Raw genomic sequence first — 5,373 nt, 5'->3', positions numbered from 1 at the left:
TCTAGCTGCATATGTATCAAAAGATGGCCTAGTCGGCCATCACTGGAAAGAGAGGCCCATTGGACTTGCAAACTTTATATGCCCCAGTACAGGGGAGCGCCAGGGCCAAAAAGTGGGAGTGGGTGGGTAGGGGGGTGAGGGGAGGGTATGGGGGACTTTTGGGATAGCATTGGAAATGTAAATGAGGAAAATACCTAATAAAAATATAAATAAATAAATAAATAATCCTATGTCAAATCAGACCAAATCAGTATGAGTCTAAAAACAATGCATATCAAGGTCCTCAAGATGCTTTAAACTGTAGAGAACACCAAACTATTATTTCTTCCTAAACATACAGATCTATCATAAAATATATTACAATAGAAATAACAATAAATAAACAGCTTCATCATGAGTGAGGTGATTCAGACCCAAAATGACAAATTCAGTTTTAATTCTCTTACATGTGGATGTTATCTTTTAATTGTTCAATAATATATCTATATATATTATAATCTATATAACCACAGACATTAGGTATAGAGTAAGGGACTTGGGAGAGAAGGAAGGAACTCTGAAGGTAGGTAGGGGAGATAGAATGTATAGTTATGGAGAGGTTTGGCAGGAGAGAATGGAAGAGGAGGTTTGCATGGAGAAGGAGAGCAAATAGGTAAGAGAGAGAACATGGGTTAGGACAGCTAATAGTGCCATTTTTGGAGTCATATAGAAACCTATTATGTAAAAGAAGCTTCTCAAAATAGATGATAGATAGATAGGTAGGTAGATAGATAGATAGATAGATAGATAGATAGATAGATATCTAAATAGAATCATCAAATAACAGGGGAGAAAAAACCCTAACTAGAGCTCCCTGGGCCCCAAGTTAAACCTATAGTGTTTTATATGAGTTACGTTTAATTGAATTGTGAGATGAAGGGGCCCAATGGAAACCATAAAACAACTCAGGCTATTGTCATTACTATTGGTTGCACTTTACAGATTGTAAGTATAATTGTTAAGACAATGCCTACATATCATACTGTACACAGAGAAATCAAGCTATTGTCTAACTAGAGCCTTCATTCCTACTGACTGTTATTCATAGAAGGTATTCTGCATGCCACCAAAGGAGAAAGCTAATCACCAACCCAGCTACAAACCTTTCAATCTACAAGGGTGACTTGTTGTCAGGATACCCTGGTTCAATAATGGAACAAAAGTTGTTGAAGTAACCAGTTCACTATATGATTGGATTTAAGGTCCACTCCATGAGATGGAACATGCCTAACACTTCCCAAATGTTCAAGAATCTGAGACTGGAAAGGACAGGGACCTAGGGGGGAAACAAATACTACTGCTCTGCTAAAGGAACATAACAGTAACATGACTCCTAATGGCACCTACTATACCTAGATCAGTGTCTCACTCAGCCATCATCAGAGAAGCCTTCTCCTGAGGAGATGGGAGCTAACAACGACCCACAACTGGATGAGCTGCAGACAATGAAAGATATTTGGAACATTCAGTCCTAAATGGAATATCTTCATTAAACCTCTCCCCTCAGCGATCTCTGCAGAAGAGGAGATAGAAAAATTGAAGAGCCAGCGTGGGTGGCAGACACCAAGGAAACAGTGTCTTCCAGACACTCAAGACTGACACACAGAGACTATGGCAGCATGCATACTTGGCCTGCAAAGGTCCAAGCTGATTGGGTAACAGCACTGAGAGGGGAAGTAGATAAGATCTACATATCTAACCCAGAAGCTATGTCCAACTGACAACTACTAACAGATTTTTTTAAATCTAGGTTTACAACTGAACTAGCATGAGATATATTAACTGAGAACACACATTTGCACTTGCTTAGTAATCTTTATAAGGATAAAACAGAGAAGGATAAAGAGGAAGAGAGAAAAAGATGAGAGAAAATTAAAGTTAAAACTGTGTACACCATCTTTTCACTTATATGTATTTTTATTTTATGTGTATGAGCATTTCTCTACATGTATGTTTGTTTATTACACATGTGCTTGGTGGATGCAGAGGCTGGAAGAGGATTCCAGATCATCTGGGACTAGAGCTACAGATAGTTGTGAGTACTATGTGGGAACTGAAATGAAACCAAGGTTCTCTGCAGGAGCAGCAAGCATTCCTAAAGCCTGAGCCATCTCTAGCCCTGACACACTAGTTTTATAATGAGTAGTAGAAAATATGAGAAGACAATGGACTTCAGCTTAGGACATTACTTGTGTCAAAATGGAAAGCAAGATAGGAGTGTGTTTGACAAAGTCTGTTTGTGAAGATTTTTCTCAGCCTTTCTTCCCCTAGGAATGAGTTGGGTAGTTTTCACAGATAACTTTCCCTTCTGCTTTATGTTGGAAATTAGGGGACAGTTGGCCCTCCCTTTTATTTCTTCAAGTGACTTTAAAACAATTAGCATATTATAGTTTTGTTAAAGTGGTGTGATCTAATCTCCAGCTAGACAGGCTGATGAATAGATGATAGATAGGCAGATAGACAGAGAAGTAGATAGATAGATAGATAGATAGATAGATAGATAGATAGATAGATAGACAGATAGACAGACAGGTGATAGACAGACAGATGACAGACAGACAGATAGACAGATGATAGACAGACAGACAGACAGACAGACAGACAGACAGACAATAGATGGATCATAGACATGGTTCACTCACTAGTTGAAATGCATGCTACCTCAAGAGAGAATCTTTTTACCAATGTTCTCTCCCTCCTAATCATACTCTAATTTTTCATAACACTATATAATTTTAAGTATATTACTTTTTCTTCATGTTCGATTACAATAGGGTGGAATCTCTATGAGAGGAGGCCTTGAAATTTTTCTTTTCTATATCCCTAAAAATGATTTTATGAATAAATGAATACATGTGAAGTGAATATACTATATTTTCTCCTTTACATAAAAATTCCTAAAATATGATCACATTTTTATTACATTGCAGAGGGTTTGCCACCAGTTTGGAGACAGTTGGAAACAAAGGCCAGCCATCTTCTGAGACACACACATACAAGTGCAACTATTTGTTCACCAAGGAGCTTGTCCTGGATGTGGATGTCTTGCTTAGAGAAAATTAACTCCACTAGGCACTGTACCAGCCACAAGCAACACTTAAAGACCACAATTGTTTTTATTCCATTACTTAAGGAGACTTAAACTTAACTGTAACCCTTAGTAACTAGCCATGGTTATTTAAATGTACTTGGGAAGGTGCTAGGAAGATGGCTTGGCTGGAAAAGTGCTTCCTGTGCAGGAATGAGGACCCATGTTCAGATCCTCAGCAATAATAAAAGGAAAGTGTAGCACAACACATCTGTAACCTGGATACTGAAAGTCAGAGACAGAGGGATTCCAGGTATTATGAACCCAAAGTTCAGTTAGAGACCATGTCTTAAAAAGCAAGATGGAAAGAAATTAAGAATGATACTCCACACTGAATGCCGGCTTCCACATGCACAGGAATACATATGCATCCCTATTCATGTGCACACATGCACACACATTAACAAATGCACACACATTAACACATGCACACACATGAATGCATGCACACACCTGAACACATTCACACACATTAACACAGGCACACACATGAACACATGCACACACCTGAACACATGCACACACATTAACACAGGCACACACATGAACACATGCATGCATGCATACACCTGAATACATGCACACACATTAATGTACACACATAAACCACATATGCACAGAGTTTAAAAATTAATGCAAAAATGTTTACTAAACACATTAATTTCCTTTTTTTCCTAAATAAGTCCACGTGTGGCTTTGGACCACATACATTTATCTTATCTCAGGTCTGCATGCTAGAATTTCAAGCCAAAATGCTGGCAAGCCCACACTCTCCCAAAGGCCTCTTCACCTGTTTTCTTGTCTCTGATAATGACCTGACTCTCATTTCCTCCTGCTTTCAAGTGTTGTTTTCCCTGTATCTGTCTCTCTTATAAAAATAGTAGTCACATAGCATTATGGGCAGATCCTCCTTCAGTAGGATGTAACTTCAACTTCACTTTAAATAGCTTGAGATACTGGAACTTGGAACTTAATTTGTGAGGAAATTTCAAACTACACATTCTGACAATAAAACTATATAAGTTTTCAGTTATGAACACTGTTTCTTTATTCAATTTATTCAGCTGTTTTCTCTGGTATAATGTCATAGTCTGAATAGTAAAAATGAACTAAACCTATGTCTTGCCTATAAGGAGATATGTTAAACATAGTATGTCTACTCAGTGTAATATTCAGGAATAGGCAGAGTGTCCTGGGAACACAGACTCAGGTGTGATTCATTCAGCCTGTGAGATGAAGCAAAACAATGCAAGATAATCTTTATGCAGTATTGTGGAAGTATGAAAGCTAGGCAAGTGGAAAGATCAAAGAAGATATCCTAAACACAGGGCTATTCAGCATGTATGTATTGACTACCTGCTGTGTGATAAACATGAGGGTTAGGAGCTAGCATGCTGATGTGATCAGTGTTTGTGTCTGGGGATACAGACATTAAATGCCCCTGTGTTGATGTAATGTTAATTTATCAAGGAGACCGGTTGACATAATGAGATGTGATAGTTGCTCAGATGGTGGTGTAAAACAGGTAAAGATAAATATTGAAACTTGAATTTGTGTTAAGTGACATGAAATTATTATAAAGATAGTCATGAGAAATGGCAGAACAACTTTTCTTAAAAGTTAGGTCCTGGGGAGGCTGTAGTATAGATTGAAGAGTTCCTCAGAATGCATTGTCTACCACCATTACTAGTACAGGTTTTCATACAACCTTAGAATGTGCCCTATGCTGGATGTTACTTGTAAGCATTTTTATCAACATCCATAAAATAGGTGGTTGTACAATAGGTGCATACAAAACAGATAATATGCAAAGAGAGGGCGGAGTCTATAGCACCTGTAAGTATCAAGCTATGGAAAAATGGAAAGAGTACATAAAGACCTAAAAGACCCTTTATTAAGAAATGGATGCAAAGTATATTTTATGCATTTGACATTTTAAACCCCTCTTGTGAACCATTCAGTATATGTGTGTGTGCATGCACACAGACACACACACATACACACACACACGCACACACACTCGGGGCAGGGAGGAAAAGGAAAAGAGAGAGAGGGAGAGAGAGAATATTGGGAGCCAACTAAAACATTGACAGAAACTTTTGGTTAAATTGTTAAACGTGAGCACAAAACATTATAGAAAGACCAACTTCTTTTCTGCACCCTTAAGATTCTTTTGTTTTTTTGTTTTTTTTTTTTTTTTGGTTTTTCGAGACAGGGTTTCTCTGTGTAGCCCTGGCTGTCCTGGA

This window comes from Mus caroli, chromosome 3, assembly GCF_900094665.2.
Source record: "Mus caroli chromosome 3, CAROLI_EIJ_v1.1, whole genome shotgun sequence".
In the NCBI taxonomy this organism is placed as follows: domain Eukaryota; kingdom Metazoa; phylum Chordata; class Mammalia; order Rodentia; family Muridae; genus Mus; species Mus caroli.
The sequence above is the reverse complement of the archived record's forward strand: the minus strand, read 5'-3'. Positions refer to the sequence as shown.